Here is a 17934-nt window from a genome sequence, read left to right on the forward strand (position 1 = left end):
AGGCATATTAATTCATATAGCCCTATCCAAAAGAGTAGAGCAGCCGTGGTTGGGAAGTGGCAGTGAGTACCAGATGAAGGGACTTGCCCCACTTGCCAACCCTCAGAATTGTCTATAAAATGTGGAAAATAAACAGCTTCCATTGAGAAGCAGAACAGATAACTCAGGGGAGAGCCAGAAGATTAAGAAAAGGTTCAGGGAAATGGTTTTAGAGATAAGTATTTTTGTTAATTATACAATAAGCTTTTAGAGGACAGTTAAAGTGTTTAGGAAGGCGGAGAGGAGTGGGAAGTATTCTTAGAAAAGGATTATGTGAATCATTATAGAGCATTATTGTCATAAGATTATATATAGAGAGAGAGTGGGGAATAGGGAGAGACTCACACTTTAGACAGTGACCAAACAAAATAGGTATAAAGCTTGGTGGATTAAACTAGCCCAGGGTTGTCAAGAAAGTACGTTTCTACCGTGCTGGGGCAATAGCTGTTTTCAAAATTTAGTGTTCATAAGGTTCATCTTTGGGGTTTGCTGAACATGTTAAATATTCCTGAGCCCCAGCACCATGATCCTTCCTTACTCAGTAGATCTCAGTAGGATCCAGAAATCTGCATTTATAATGAACATTCCAAGTGATTCAACTACAGTTGATCCAGGACTACATTTGAAACATACTATCCAGAGTAGTGGCTTTCAAGTATTTTTGATTAAAATGTACATTAAGAAATATATGCTATAGCATAAGCCAAGTGCACCCACACACGTGCACATGTACAGGGTAGGTGAAACATTCTGGCTTAATATTGTAGGAGTTTATTTTTCATTCACATAAAGCTCAAAGCTGATATCCCTGGTCAGGTGACTCTGGTGAGTGGCCCTCCTCCAAATGATGACTCAGGGACCCAGGCTACTTCCACATTGTGGCTCTGACAGTTTGTGGCTTCAAGGTTGCCTGCTGTCATCCAGCTGGCATATGGAAGGACGAAAGAGTGGAGGAGCCTATGTGGGAGAGTTTATGTGCTGGATCTGGAAGTGACATTTTCCCTTTGGACATACTCTTGCAGCCAGATCTCAGTCATACTCCTGGTTGTAAGGGAGACCGGCAAATGTAGAGAAGCTCCCAGATATCAGTAAGTACTATCAGACTCTCCATTTTAGATAGGTAGAGATGTGTGTATTTAACTAAAAGCAAATTTTCACAAAATAATACTTATTCCTACTGCATGCAATATCCTCTGATATTTTTCTATTTTGTTCCATTCCATTCCATTCTCTTAATTTTTTTAAAATGCCAGTCTTCACAACTAACTTAATTTCATGTTCTACTAAATAATCCCATTTGGAAAGCACTGTCCTGGAACCCACTGGTACTTGTTCAAGTTGTGGGTGGCCCCACAATTTGAGGGGCTCTGTTTCCTCTGAATGTACATTCAGTACCCGCACAGTCAGGCACACAGTAAGTGGCTTCCACTGATACTCTTACAATTGTCGTGGTGAAGAAGAGGGAATAGAGAAAAAATACAAAGGCTCTTTTTCCCCTAAGAGCTGTAAATTTTTTTTTTCCAATTAACAAAGCACAAAATAGCCTCCTTTTGGTATTTGGCTTAATAAACTAGAATTGATGGGCGCCTGGGTGGCTCATTCGTTAGGCATCTGCCTTCAGTTCAGGTCATGATCCCAGGGTCCTGGGATCGAGCCCTGCATCAGGCTCCCTGCTCCGCGGGAAGCCTGCTTCTCCCTCTGCCTCTGCCCCTGCTTGTGTTCCCTCTCTCGCTGTTGAAAAATAATAAAATCTTAAAAAAAAAAAAAAGAAACTAGAATTGAAAACATGCCACTGGGGTAAGACCAGGAGGAAGAACGTGCTGGAGGGAGAGTATATGTGAATTGAGGGCAGGAATAACATACAGAGATGCTCTGCTCGCATACTGCGCTGTTGTCTTTCCCTCTGCCCTTACACAAGCCACAGTTCATCAGGCTTGCTAACTTTGCCAGGATGAAAATGCCAGAAACCCAGAACTGTAGAGGTTTCCATAGAGGCGCCTCACCCTTTCTGATCTAGATTGACTAGATTATTAGTTCTTGGACAGGTGACCCTCAACTGTATTTCTGAAGCTCAGGAAGGAGAACGACAGGTAGGTAAGAAGGCACTGCCCTGACTCCCACTCTCCCCACCTCCTAAACTCTTCCTGTCCTTCCTGCTGCCTCAGACGTTGGTGTGATGAGGGAAGAGAGGCAAGGGGAAGAAAAGAGAGGATTTGGAAAAGTGAGATGGGAAAAGGAAGTACGAAGAGTAGGAGAGAGGAAAAGGGAAATAGGGGGGAAGGGGGAAGTACTACAGAGCAGTTTTCTTTTTTTTTTTAAGATTTTATTTATTTATTTGACAGAGAGACACAGCGAGCAAGCGAGAGAGAGAGAGAGAGAGAGAGAGAGAGCACAAGCAGGGGGAGTGGGAGAGGGAGAAGCAGTCTTCCCGTGGCACAGGGAGCCCAATGTGGAGCTCAATCCCAGGACCCCGGGATCACAACCTGAGCCAAAGGCAGACGCTTAATGACTGAGCCACCCAGGCGCCCCTCCAGAGCAGTTTTCACCAGCTGAAGAGAAAAAGAAAAATCAAAGTACTCCTTACTTCTCTTCCCACCTTAAGCATGGATTCAGGAGAAAACAACTAAAGGATGCAGAACATTTCCAAGATTGCAGATTCTGAAAGGATTCAGAATTCGAGTTTCATGACAAATGAAAAGTACCTGATCAGTATGCTAAATATCATTCAAGAATCATAGAATAAGAACTGCTTATTTCAGACATGTTAGTATGAGGTTCTTGGATTGAAAATTGGAAAGAAGGGGCTGTTGGGAAAGTCAGTGAGGGGTGCTAAACCAGAGAGAGACCTGGAGTGGCTCTTAGCCCATCCTTACCCTCGGGTTAACTTCAGCCCTCTGAGAGTCTGTGGAGGTGAGACTAGAGTCCAGCTTTCTATTTTTAAATACAGAGTGTGGAGATAAGAGTTAAATATAAAGCAGATTAAGACTTCCTTTAAATCTCCTCTACAAAAGAAAAACTGGAATTAATCTACAGGGGCACTCTATGGATAACTCAGTATCATCATTTTCTAAGAATAAAATTAGAAGCAGAAAACTGCGTCCTTATCTTTTTGACATCCAAGAATTATTGCCATCAAAGTACTACAGCCCATGAAATTACTTTCCAGGTTGCACTCATTAGATTGAGAATTTCATTCTGTAGACCTGTGGTTTTAATGGAAAAGAAAAGAAAAAAAATCCCCTCCCTTCCTAAGACAACTGTTCCTATATACTAGCCAATTAATGGGATACTAATGCATGTGGAAGTATTATAAAATCACAAATGCAGAACTGAGAAGCAGATTTCAAACATCAATAGGCCTGGGCTTGTTGTGGAAGTTTGGACCATGAGAGTGTAGGGTCCAGGTAGTGCCTGTGTTCCCTGCACACTGCAGCTGAAGAGCCACTCAATTACAAGTGGTGATCTTTTGTTTTGTTTTGTTTTGTTAAGTTTTTTAAAAAGATTTTATTTATTTATTTGAGAGAGAGAGGGGAGGAAAAGCAGGACCCAATGTAGGGCTCGATCCCAGGATCCCGGGATCATGACCTAAGCTGAAGGCAGATGCTTAATCAACTCAGTCACCCACAGGCCCCTTGTTTTAAACTTTTAATCACATCATATAATATTACCTTAATAGATTAGTCATTAAACAGGAAGCTAATCTGGCTGCTAGAGCCTTTGTCACTAAATGTGTTAACCAGATAACATGGCAGTAACAAAGCGAAGGGATTAAGAGTGCAGATTCTGGAGAAGTCTGTCTGGGTTCAAACCCTAGTCCCACTAATTACTCACTGTGTGACCTTGGGCAAGTTGCTTAATCTCTCTGTGCCTGAGTTTCCACTTGTGTAAAAGGAAGAGAATGACAGTCCATGGCTCAAGTAAGAATTAATTGAGAAAATGTGTGCAAAGCAGTAAATCAATTCGTGGCATTATGGTGAGGACTCACCAGCAGTTGGTGGTTATTAGTATTATGGTGTTAGAGATGTGAGAGAAATGAATCTGGAATGGCTGTGTACTCTGATGGCTTAGTTCAAAGCCTGTGAGGTATACAGTCCTCAAGACATCTCAGGCCTTGTCCTGCAGAGGAAAAGAAACCAGTCAACTTTCTCTGATGGTCCTCTGTGTATCTGAATGCAGCAATGCACTGGGCCTTGGATGGCATGTGATGCTTCAGTGTGTGCACTTGGATCATTCTAGCAAGTCAGACAAACAAACAGACCAAAAAGCCCCAAAATACATCTATATACATACACACACATACTATGTCAAGGGATGTTAAGTGTTATAAAGAAAAATAAAGCAGGGTATGAGGCTGGGGAGTGACAGAGGAGGCACTATGTAACAAGTTGCTAATTATGAGGTAAGGGCAAAAAAGTGCAACAGAAGTTAGGGTGAAAAACGAATGTGGACTGAAAGCATTGTGGGAAACTTCTGTGATCTAGGTAGGCAAGAAGGAGATCGTAGGAGCGGGAGAGCAGGTCTTTCCAGGCACGGGGTAGGGAGAGCAGAGTGTGGCTAGATGGCTGTGAGACTCAGGCCAGAGGAGAAGGGGCTGCCAGGGAGAGGTGGGCACAAGCAGGCAGGGTGGGTGGGCAGATTACAGACTGATCTGAAGCCAGAGGCGCTGGGTCTGATGTGGGCTATTAGGTATAAATGTCAAGAGCTACTGAAAACTGCCTGGGGAGAAACATCAGCAAACCCAGTTTTCATTTCAGCTGGTGAACAGGAATGAGAGCCTCCGGTCTGCACCTGGACCTGATGACATCAAAACACCTTTTCTTTCTAACTGGCATGACTGCTTGTCATAGAAAACCTCCAAACCTGTCTCTCCATGGGGCCATCTGCAGCCCCACATCAACATCCTTCTATGCTAGTAAGGTTCAGATGCATCTTGCTCCTGGCACCAGCCTGCATCTCCAGGTTTTGAGTGGGGCTAAGTATCACTTCCGTGCTTACCTCTACAGTAGTTGGAGTTGGGGGGTATTACACTTGGGATGATGACACCAGAACCATATAGAGAAGAGGGAGGGTCCTCAAAGAAAAGGAAGCTGCATTAGGAAAAATGTCCACTAGAAGCAGGGCTGCAGTTCCATGTTGGGGCCTTAGTTTCACTTCCTTTTCCTTCAATGGCCACATCTTCAGTGGCCAATGTGCTCACCTTGGCAGCCTTCCCCATCCCTCTGAGGTTTGCTGCTTCAAATTTCCGTGGGTCAAGCAACCCAATAAGTAGGCCTTTAAAAGATACCTGGCATATAAGCATGAATATGGTTTGCATGAGAGTTTAAGGGGGATCATTTACACCTGGAGCTATACGGGGTTACTCAGAGGCCTTTTCTAAGGATCGTGTCTTAGATTCTTAGAAAAGGCTCCTGCTCTCCAGCAAGTAGGTATAGACCACATCTCTCTAGGCTTCTTAAATGGGTTTCTCTAAACTCTCCAAAGAAATCCTGATTCTAGCAATGCTCTAAGAACACTGCTGTCATTAGTTCTCTCTGTGAGTTGAGTTGGCTGAAATGCTAGGCACCACAGAATATTCTGTATGAAGTAAATGTAATTCCTTAATGTAAAATCAAAAGGCCAGGCATCATGGGAGTTTGCCTGGCTTATAAATTCAAAGGAGGCAGTCCAATCCAGGGTATCCAGGGTATGTATAAGATGTATTCTTTCTTTTTTTTAAATAGTGTTTTTGTTTGTTTGTTTGTTTGTTTTTTGAGTAATCTTTACACCCAATGTGGGGCTTGAACTCATGACCCAGAGATCAAGAGTCACATGATCTACCAACTGAGCCAGCCAGGTACCCCACCATCTTTTTTTTTTTTTTTAAGTCAGTATCCTGTCATGACATAGAGACTCTGATGAATAGCTCCTTGGAAGTTCCACTAGCTTTGTTCAAATTGAATATTTTACTTCAATAACCAGTATATTCTATGTTCCATTGAGATAAAACTGCTGTTTGGAAGTTTGTTAACTGACTTATTCAACAAGTATATTAAGCACCCAATATGCACGATGTACAATGCTACATGCCAGGGATCCAGAGGAGGACAAGACAGGTAGGCTCCTGCTCTCCAGCAAGTAGGTATAGACCACATCTCTCTAGGCTTCTTAAATGGGTTTCTCTAAACTCTCCAAAGAAATCCTGATTCTAGCAATGCTCTAAGAACACTGCTGTCATTAGTTCTCTTTTTGCACTACACCCAGTTTTAGCAACCAAGTCATTAACCACAGATTCTGTGACATCACATCTTCAAAATGTTATAAAACATTTATAAAATCAGAATATAAGGTGAAAATCATGAGCAAGCAAAAGTAGCTTTGAAATTCCCTTAGGAGGGCACCATGCTGGAAACCAACACACACCATGTTTAAATAAATCTAACTCAGCCAATGTTTCCTCCAGCTTTGGTGAGGCTCTAAATTAAATGGTTGACTTGCATTTAAGGGCAATATTGTTCATGAAAATGTATCTTTAAAACACTAGGATTACATTCAGCATCTGATACACTAGGACAGATTGAGAGAACAGCAGATCAATATGTAGGCTATTTTGAAATAGTAACTGATGAGTTACATTTGCTTTTAATAATTCTAATGGCCCTGCAGATCCTAACCATTGAGTCAATGCATTGAAGTGTCTATGGGGATGGGTCTGAAAGCAGCCTCACTATCTCCAGTTGAGCATTCCTGAGTTCCCCAGGGAAGGTGCAGACATGCTTAGAGGACCAAAAGAAGCCTGGGTTGGGTCAAGGGCAATGTGTAGAGAGTGGATCTGGAGCCTGGACTGCCAACCATCTGCAGTGGGATGTTGTCACAATGCCCAGACACTAGGAAGGAAAAAGTCACATCTCAACTGACGTCAGCAAAGACCAGAGAAGAGTGCTCAGATGAGACCCATAACTTGGGTCTCTCCTGAGCAAAAGGGCAGAAGGATGGTAAGGAGAAGAATCCTGCAGTTGCCTAAATATGTACCCAAACAGACAAAGTATTAAACTAGAGGAGACTGAGTTATTTTTGACATAACAGTATGTTTACATTGTATCAGAAATGAGGGCTTGAGAGTTAAATTATATTCAGTTATAGAAAACAAAGTTACATTTCTGCTCATATGAATAATCAATGCATTATAAGTCAGCTACACATGTCTCCCAGGTCACACTCTCTCAAACATACCCTCAGTAAGTGAAATGGCAGAAAGAATCACCAGCACAATTAAAATGGTTCTCTCTATATATTTATTGAGAGAAATACATATTGAGTTTTCATAACTGAAATGTATGCAGGAAACCATGTCCCCATATTCTTTGTGCCCTCATTCCTATGGCTCTCTTTTCAACAGGCTGAAGGAACAGGACAGTTTGCTTGGATATGCAACATACTTACCAAAAGCACAAGAGAAATGAGAAGTTTAGTTTCTTAACTTTATGCTTAATACCTTTCTGGGTTTGAATGAGACCGAATCTTTTGTCATCTCGGTTCTAGGCATTTCTAACTCTACAAGCTACTCCAGAATCATATTACATTCTATCTTGTTATCCACTATTAAGTAGGGCACAATGTTCAGTAAATACCTGTTGATTAATAAATTAAAAGATTATACTCTTAAGCTGGATTGGTCAGCAAGAACTGGGGCAGGTTATATATTCATACTTTAATATGAGCCAATAAAGTATATGGAAATTTAGTTAGATAATGTGACACTGAGACCCACCTGACCTAAAATCCTATGATTTCTAGTCCAAACCACTCAGTATAATAGCAGTTTCATCTTTAGGGATAAAAGCCTATTGATTCTCTTATAGAGAAGCAGCATTATCTTTTGCTATCCTCAGTCTAGTTCTCCAAAATGCTATTTTTAAGAAGCCCCAGCTAGAAAGGCAAATAGCGAGGTGGGTTGGGTTTGGTGTTAGAAAGGTGGAAATAGATCCTTCTTCTACCTGGTTGAGAAGGACTACTCAATTAGGTCAGATAGAAGACTGAAAAACCATTTGTGCTGCCTAAGGCAGAGCTCGGTGAGATTATTAAAAGGTAGAAACTGAGAACAAATCTATTACAGAAATGCAATTAGCTGTGGAGAACAGTGTCTCAGAGCCATCCGGATGGAACCAAGGTGGCTCTTCTCAGTAACCAGGACATGAGTCGCACAGCTGCTCAGGCCTTGCAGGCCTAAGGAGAGAGAAAGTGAGCAGAGGCGAGCATGTTTGTGGAGATCCCAGTGCCCAGTGAATGTGTCCCTGTACTCACATGCTGGCAGGCTGCCCAGAAGGAGCCAGCCCAGCTGTTGGGTCTGGTAGCAGTCTATTTTTTGCTCCTGATGATATTGGGAGCAAAATCCCAGCTCTCTAGTCAGTGGGGCATTTTCCAGGCAAAAGCTCTGGTAAGCATTCAGTTCAGTGGTCATTGTAAATCAGGAAGGGCTGAAAGAATGACAGGCAGATACATCTACCCTTTCAAAGAAGAAAGTTAATTTCGATGTTTTATGGCTAGTTACAATATGATACTTGTAACTAGAGTCATAACTACCAACCAAGATTCTTTAAATCATTTTTATCATGAAATTTTAGAGCTGAAGGGACTTTGGAGATTGTCTAGTTTTAGGAAAGAATCAGGAGAGTTTGAGACTTACCAAAATTACACAGCTATCTCATATCAAAGCCAGGATGAAAACCCAAATGGCCTGACTGCTAATCCAGGGATCTTTTCATTATACCTAACAGCTTTTGTGAACATGTAAAACATTTCTCTCTTGTCACTGCACAGTCATCATAGCTCCCTTCCCCCAAGTATATAAAAAGGGTGTTTCTGAGGGTAAATATCTGGAAAGATTTTGCAAGTTTTGTTTAGAAGGTTTTCACTTGCTGCCAACATCCTTTCTAACATTTTGTGACATTTTCCTAAATATATTTATTCTCCTAACTGCAAAGATGAAAATAATAATTCAAAAGATATAGAAATAAAAAAGAGAAGTTTTCATAATTCCCAACCTCTAGAGAGAGGCACAATAAAGATTTGGTGTACATCTTTTAGATCTTCTTTATATTTTACAACATTTTTTAAACGTTTATTTATTTATTTAAGTGATCTCTGCACCCAACGTGGGGCTCAAACTCATTACCCGGAGATCAAGAGTCATATGGTCTTCCCCCTGAGCCAGCCACGTGCCCCACAAATATTTTAAACTTTATTAATTAATTTATTTTTAAAAGATTTTATTTGGGGTGCCTGGATGGCTCAGTGGTTAAGCGTCTGCCTTCAGCTCAGGTTATGATCCCAGGGTCCTGGGATCGAGCCCCACATCAGGCTCCCTGCTCTGCGGGAGGCCTGCTTCTCCCTCACCCACTCCCCCTGCTTGTGTTCCCTCTCTTGCTGTGTCTCTCTCTGTCAAATAAATAAAAAATCTTAAAAGAAAAGAAAAGATGGATATATATGATACATAAAAATGTAAAAATTTGGGTATGGAAAGACATACAATTGATAAAACAAATGCTAGATTAAGGGAAAACTGGCATAGATATATCAGATAAGGTGTTAATATCTGTAAAATGCAAACAACTCCTACAAATTAATAAGAAAAGATAAACAAAGCAATAGACATGATGGCAAATAATATGAATAGAAAATTCACAGAAGAACAAATCCAAATGATGATTAAATCCATAAAATGATGGATGCTTTATTTCACTAGTTGTCAGGGAAATGTAAATTAAAATAACAATGATATTTTTCTTCTCATTCATTAGATAGTTTTTTGAAAGAGATATACTCACACATTGATACTAGAAATTTAGGTAAAATTTAAACACACACACGCACACACACACACTTTAACCCAGAAATCCCACTTCTGGGAAATCTGTACCATAGAAATATTATGGTATAAAGGTAGGAAAGGATTCCTGTAATAAGACACAGAAAAAGCATGAAACATAAAGGAAAATGTTGATAAAGTGGCTCTATTAATATTTACTTCTACATTCCAAAGGATGTCCAGAACACATTTGAAAGAAAAGCTATAAACTATCAGAAGATAGCTGCCTTTCATATAATGAGCAAAAGATTAATATTCAGAAATGTTTGTTTTATCTATAGGAACTTGCCAATAATCAGTAATTTTTCACCTACAAAAATGGCAATTTCATACGTTTCAATCTACTATGAAGAATTCTTCCAAATCGATAAGAAAAACATAGCCAATCCAAGCAGAAAAACTTGGACAAAAGATATAAATTCACAGATGAGGAAAACCAAATGGCCAGTAAGTGAAAATATGCTTAACTCACTAGAAATCTGTGAAATAAAAGCTATGATAAGGGCCCCACACTGGGCATGGAGCCTAATTAAAAAAAAAAAAAAGAAAAGCTATGATAAGATAATGTTTCATATTACAAGGTTGACAAAGATGAAAATATTTGGTAAAAATGTGGAAAAATAGAAATTTTTACACACTGTAGGAGTGCAAATTGGTACCAGTTTGGCAATACCATGTGAAGTTGATGAAAAGTGTAGTAGCTGACCCATCAACTTCATAGCTGGTATATACACCAACTAGAATCTCAGAAGACTTGTACAAGGGGGATTAATGAAGCATGGTTTATAATAGTGAATAACTGGAAACAATATGAATAACATGGTATTTTTAAAAATTTAATTAATTAATTAATTAATTAATTAATTTGAGAGAGAGAGTGAATGAGAGGGAGAGGGAGAGAGAATCTGAAGCAGACTCTGCACTGAGCACAGAGCCCGATGCCAGGCTCAGTCCTACAACCGCAAGATCATGACCTGAGCTGAAACCAAGAGTCAGACGGTTAACCAACTGAGCCACGCAGGCGCCCCAATAGCATGGCATTTTATAAGTAAATATCAGTTACATAAACTGTGGTAGAGTCAATCTGTCAAAATTAAAGAATTGGATCTACATGTGTCAATGTGGAGAAGTCTTAAAAGATACAATGTTGAATAAAAAACAAATTGCAATAGATACCTAAAGTATGAGCCTAGTTAAATGAACTTTAAATACATAGTAAATGTGGAGGAGAACAATATATAGCTGATTTGAGATAGTGGTTAGGGAGGGAAAAAAGTGGAATGCAAGAGGAATAAAGAGGTCTTTATAAATAACATTTTTTTAAACCCTTAAATAAATATGACAAAATGTTAACAACTGTTTAAAAAATAATGTTAAGTACTTGAGTGTTTTTAGATTTCCAACTTTTTTTTTCTGTATGTTTGAAATAAAAAAAAATTCAAAAGTTTCAATATTTAAGATTCCATGAACAAGGATGTTTGTAAAACAGGGACCGATGCCAGGGCCCACTGACGGGCAGTAGTTGAGGAAACCAGTACATTCATACCAGGTACTTCACTCATTTGTAGCTTTCAGCAAACAGAATTGGGATCTTTTTAAATTTAATTATAAAAAATAATGTAACATTAATTTAGTATCTCACATTGCTGAAGTAATGAAAAATGGAATCCTATGATATATAGTGTTCTGAAACTGTCTGTGTAATATTTCATCATATAGAAGCAGGTGACATCATAGGTGAATGTTTGCCCATTTGCCTCATCCTGTTTATTAATGATACATTTTCTTCCCTCTGCACCTCCTGTGTCTTTGAAGTTTTCACTCAGAGGGTCATTTACCAACCTCCGATTCCTCTGTGGTTATGGCTAGAACCTGTGTCACATCATTTTGCAGGAGAATAAATTATGACACCAGGGTCTTTGGTTTGATTTCTAATTAAGCAGAAAGGCCCTTAATAACTAACTCATCAATTTATGTGGGTGGCAAATGTCAGAAAGCACTTTGGGATTTCAGCCTTCTTCTTCCCTGTCATCAAGGGAAGTGTCCCTCCACCATCTTGTACCTCTGTGTCCATAGCACCTTTTTTAAGAGCTTAGTTAAGCCCCTGTCACTGTACAACTGTACTTCTAGGTCATGCCAGGCAGGAGATTAAGTTATAGACATTCTTAGAGCATCTCTGCTGAGTATCCAAGAGACTGGAGAAAAAGTAGATAATGGGTGTAGGATAATACTAATAATAGATAAATGGCTAACAGGGGCCCCACATGTCTGACCCCCCTGTGCTATCTCCATGAACTCAGTTCTGTATGAATACAGCCCATGAAGATTGTTGCCCTGTCACCAAGGTTACACCATTATTTGAAAGATTCAATAACATCCAATCGTTCCTTAAAGACATACTGCTCTCTCTAAACTCTTCCTTTGGCTGATATTTTAAGCGCTACCTCTATACTTTGGATGTGTAGTCTACTGATGTTCAACAGCTGTGAAAGGATCAGTCATATACCACACCATGGCCTTCCAAAGCCCTTGTCATCCAGAAATAAAATTCCATTTCTTAGGAGGAAAATGAAAGTTGGGTTTTTGGGTTTTTTTTTTTTTTTTTTTAATGTGGAGAGTTTCTTCTCACCACAGCAGATTAGATCAAAATCTCCCAAAGAGGCGCAGAGACAAAGGGAAATGATCTGAAGCTTCCTGGTGAAAGCAGGTCACATTATTTTCCCTTCCTCCTCCTTTCTGTCAACACCTCTGCAGGAGGTGTGCCCTCAGAAAGGCAACTGCACACATGGGCTTCTCCAACCTGGGAAACAGGCCTTGAATTGATAACCATGAGCACACTGGCCACTTGCAAACTGTTCCCACTTGAGTGTTTAAAAGCATTTTTGGTCAACTGAGGACAAAGGAAATGCCCTTTTCTGTGTTGTTAGAAATCAAGTTAACAACTTCAATTGCTTCCCCTGCAGTGGCTAACTGATTTCCAAGAACTGCTTTACCAGTAATGGTTTGGATGCTAGGGCATTCTTTCGGTGATGCTGACATATCCGGACAGTAGAGCACTAGCGTCAGACTGGGGTAGCTAGGGGGTATGGACTTGGCAGGGGGAATCTGTGAAACTCAGAATCCAGTTCCCAGAGACAGAATAATACTAGATGTCAAATGCAGCACATTAAAGAAGAAAGTGCCTTTGTTTTAGATTCTATCTAATTCATGGTACTAATGCCCACTCAAACATTAAAATTACACCCCAACAAAATGCACTTGTTGTTCTTTAGGATGCACTTTTAAACCTCCATCTGTAATAATTCTGGCCTTTTATAGAGCCCATAAGCCTAAAGTCATACCTTCTCCTCATCAGGATTCACTTGAAAGAGTCTGTAACCTTTCTGGTGAGGAAGCACTACTTCTTAATTTTCTCATACTTTTAAGTAACTCTCCTAAAAGGTAACAGTGATGGGTCTGGTCCAGGACTGGAGACGGTTGCCCCCAATGAATGGGGGAAGGAGGCCTTCAGGCACTGTACATTCCAATTTAAAATGCTTCTGTGATAGATGCTGAGACTTCTCTGTGAATTAAGTTTTGGCTCCAGGATCAGCTCATAGCCTGGGAACCAAGGGCCCTGAGGTATTAGTCTGTTTTTCCTTGAAATTCTCTCAGGAGCTTAAAACACATCAGTGCTTTCTGATAGACTGTACATATTAAGGTTTTACATCTTACCTGAGTGTTTTGGGGCAGGTATGAGAAGTGAAGGGTTAGAGGCTGAAGATGTGGAGGAAGGGTCAGTCAGGATTCTTCAGAGGTCAGGCTGCTGCAGCTTTATCTGCATAACACCTCTTTGGGGGGCTATGTCTGTTTCTTACATTCCTCATGCTTTTCCACGATTCACGACATAATTCGTACCATCCAGGCATTCCGCCATTTTTGCTAGCCTTGATGTAATTAACTCATAACTCAACTACACAGACTGATATACATTTGTGACTTCCTTTATTCAGCATTTTTTTTTGTGGGGTAGAGGGAAAAGGATTCTCTCTAGAAAGTGAGCGGACTATTTACCATCAATGTCCCTGGCAGACCCTGGTGTCCCTTGTTTAGAGATAAGTACAAACTGAACTTCCAATAATAAAAAGTATTTAAACAGCTTATTCTGATCTTGAATAATGAAAGTTAATTACACATTCTTGAATTTCTTTTCCCCAATTCCTAGCTAAAATTTGTAGAGAAATTTAAAACTATGATGCATTCTGCTAGAAAGCTTTAGTGCTGCAGACCTTTAGGAGTACTTTTAAGAATTAAACTAAGTCAGCACACTTCAGTCCATTTTCCTTAGACTTCTCAAATGGGGAGTTTGGCGGTGGGGAGCCCCTATACAATGCATAAGTAACAAATGGGGAATGCCTACTGCCCCCTGCTGGTGAAAACAAACCAATATTCTTGAGACCTCTTAAACATTGTGCTGAAACCATAGTATCAGCTTCACCTGATCTTAAATAATGCTAAACATTTAGCTTTTTTTGAAGGTGGAGAGGGGCAGAGGCAGAGGGAGAGAGAGAATCCTAAGCAGGCTCCATGCCCAGTGCCGAGCCCACCACGGGGCTCCATCCCACAACCCTGAGATCTTGATCTGAGCTGAAATCAAGAGTCAGATGTTTAACCGACTAAGTCACCAATATTTAGCTTTTTAAAAAAATAAAATTGAGCAGTAAAAACCAACCACTTGGTTTTTCTTAAATTATACTCCCATTTCTCTATTGCCTTAGTTTTGTTTCCAACTGGGTTGATTATGATGTCGTTTGAATGTTAAGGCAGTCTACACCAAACTATTGACTTGTCTTAGGCACTAAAGTCTCCTTTATTTGTGATGATAGATACATGTATAAAACTTTCCTTAGAGTGTTCTTTTTTCTTTTAGAGAGAAAAAAATTTATTAGGTAACAGAAAAATAAACATATTCTACAAAACAAAACAAAACAAAAAGGATGGCATTCTATGTAATAATTACCACCCAGAAAAGAATAGAATGGGAAATGACATCTCACAAGAACCCCATTTGACAATAATAATTAAGCTCTGGTTTAGGAGTCACAAACTCCTTTAGTGCTTGTTTGGCAAATTCTTGATCTCTCCTTCCATTCTGAATGGTGACCTTCCTGGATAGTCTTCTCAGGCAGGTTTTTTCCCATTCTTTTTTTAATTTTTAATTTATTTAAATTCAATTAATTAACATATAGTGTATTATTAGTTTCAGTAGAGTGTAGTGATTCATCAGTTGCATGTAACACCCAGTGCTCATCACATCAAGTGCCCTCCTCAATGCCCATCACCCAGTCACCCCATCCCCCCACCCACCTCCCCTCCAGCAACCCTCAGTTTGTTTCCTAGAGTTAAGAGTGTCTTGTGGTTTGTCTCCCTCTCTGTTTTCATCTTATTTTATTTTTCCCTCCCTTCCCCTATGATCCTGTTTTGTTTCTTAATTTCCACATTTGTCTGGAAAACAGTACGGAGGTTCCTCAGAAAGTGAAAAATTGAGCTACCCTATGAGCCAGCACCTAGACTACTAGGCATCTATGCAAAGGATACAAACATAGTGATCAGAAGGGGCTCCTACACCCCGGTGTTTAGAGCAGAATGTCCACAGTAGCCAAGCCATGGAAGGAGGCCAGATGCCCACCGACAGATGAATGGACAAAGATGTGGGAGACAGATATAGATATATATGTATGAGTATTACTCAACCACCAAAAATATGAAATCTTACCATTTGTGATCAGAGTCTTCTTCACATTCAGCGTATTGAATAGATCATGCCACTCCCTTCTGGCTTGCCAAGTGTCTATGGAGAGATCTGCTCCTTCCATCCTTGTGTTCACTGCATCAAGCCTGTTTCCCAACTCAGTTATTGTATTTTTCATTTCTGACTGATTTTTTTTAACTCTTTATCTCTGTGGTAAGGGTCTCCCTGAAATCCTCTATTCTTTTCTTAATCCCAGTGAGTATCCTTAGGATTACTTTAAATTCTCCATTAGGCATGTTACTTCTATCTGTCTCGCTTAGATCTCTGGCCACGACTTTTTCTTCTTTCATTTGGTGTGAATTCCTCCATCTTGGCATTTTGTCTAAGTCTCTGCCCTCTTCTAGGTGCAGGAAAAGTCCATTTGTTTCCCACTTTGGAGAGAAATGGCTTTATGAAGAAGAGGGTATGCAGTGCTCAGTGTCCGGCACTTGAGCAAGCATCTCTGGTGTGTGCTGCGTGCGCTCTGCTGCTGTGGTCTGGCTGCTCTGGCCTTCAGGCCGGTCATCCGCAGAGGCTCCCTTGGCCTGCTGTGGGCAGTGTTTGGTCCCTGGTCTGAATGTGGCTCAAGTTTGGACTAGGTGTGCTCTGCTCTGCTTGTGAAATGGGACCTGACACACCTTGCACTAGAACCGCAGCCCCACAGAACTCTCTAGTTGGGGGCTGAGGTCTGTGTCGGGCCTGGTGCTGCTCTTCTGGGCAAGGGGCCTGCCGCTCTGGGACTGAGGCAAGCCTGGCTGAGAAGGGCAGCACCACCAGATTCCAAGGGTGCGGGACTTGACATCAGCAGGTTAGGCAGCCCATGTCCTCACTGTTCTACTGACCACCCCAGATGGCTCTTTGTTGATGCTGACAAGCAGGGCTGGAAAATGGCAGTGGCCACCTCCTTTGTCCCCGGAGAGCAGTCTCCCAGCCCACTGCCTCTCAGGAAAGCACTCTGAGAAGAACAAATCATCTCCCCCAGGGTGTCCAGGCCTTTTCCAGATCGCTGTTTCCACACCCTCTGCCCCTGGCTTGTTGGCCTGCCTCCTCACCAGAAGCAGTGCAGAGCCCTATGGCTTCTAACCCAGCCAAGCCTGCTGAATTTCCGAACTCCACCTTTTTTTGGGGGGGGGGTTCCTTTTTTTAAATTTTAAGTTCAATTAATTAACAATATAGTGTATTATTGGTTTCAGAGGTAGAGTTCAGTGATTCATCCAAACTCCATCTTTAGGGACATGACCTGGGATGGGCCCTGCGCTGGTCTTCTGGAGAAGGGTCTCACTGCGCTGGGACTGAGGTGAGCACGACCTGGAAAGAGTCTCACCAGAGCGCAGGGAAGTGCGGTTTGGTGGGAGCAAGTGAGGCGGCCTGTGCTGGCTCAGTGCTGCCTCCTGCTGGTGCGTCCGTGTTTCTGTTGGGGGGCGGGGAGAGAAATGGCGCCAGCCATCTCCTGTGTGCCCAGAGAGCTGTCTCCAGGAATACTACCTCTTGGGGACTCCTCCAAGAAGGGCAAATCATCTCCCTGCGGTGTGCTACAGGCCCTCTTCAGATGGCTGTTCCTGTGCCCTCTCTGCCCTTTCTCCCTCGCTTCTGCGACCATGGCTCCCTCATCTCCACAGCAGGCCTGAGTCCTTTCTGCCCCAAACCATGTCTCTGCCCTTCCTAGACTCTTCAGCGAGGCTTCTTCTTTCCCTTTTGTTGTGGAGTTTGTTCTGTCAGTCTTCAGGCCTATTTCTGGGGTATTTAGGATGATTTGATAGTTATCTTGTGTTCCACATATAAGACCAGCCTAGGGTCCTCCTACTTGGACGCCATCTTAACTCTTTTAGGTGTTCTTTTGAGACTATGTCTTTTTTTTTTTAAGATTTTATTTATTTATTTGACAGAGACACAGCGACAGAGGGAACACAAGCAGGGGGAGTGGGAAAGGGAGAAGAAGGCTTCCCGCTGAGCAGGGAGCCCGGTGCGGGGCTCGATCCCAGGACCTTGGGAACATGACCTGAGCGGAAGGCAGACACTTGACGACTGAGCCACCCAGCCGCCCCTTGAGACTATGTCTTGAAAGTAATTACATGTGGGCAACTCTGGCTGTAGCATGTGCTGAACTTGGAGTCAGTCATATGTAATAGCTGAAATCTCAGCTCTGACACTTATTTAGTTGTGAGACAGGCAAATCACCTAATCTCTTAGATCTCACTTGTGAGAATATAATAATAATATATAACACAAAGGGTTGTTATAAGGTTTAAATGAGATTATTTCAATGAAAGTGTTTCTCAAA

The sequence above is a fragment of the Eumetopias jubatus genome, unplaced genomic scaffold, assembly GCF_037043125.1.
Source record: "Eumetopias jubatus isolate StellerSeaLion01/CBP00866 unplaced genomic scaffold, mEumJub1_p1.0 scaffold_2, whole genome shotgun sequence".
Taxonomy (NCBI): domain Eukaryota; kingdom Metazoa; phylum Chordata; class Mammalia; order Carnivora; family Otariidae; genus Eumetopias; species Eumetopias jubatus.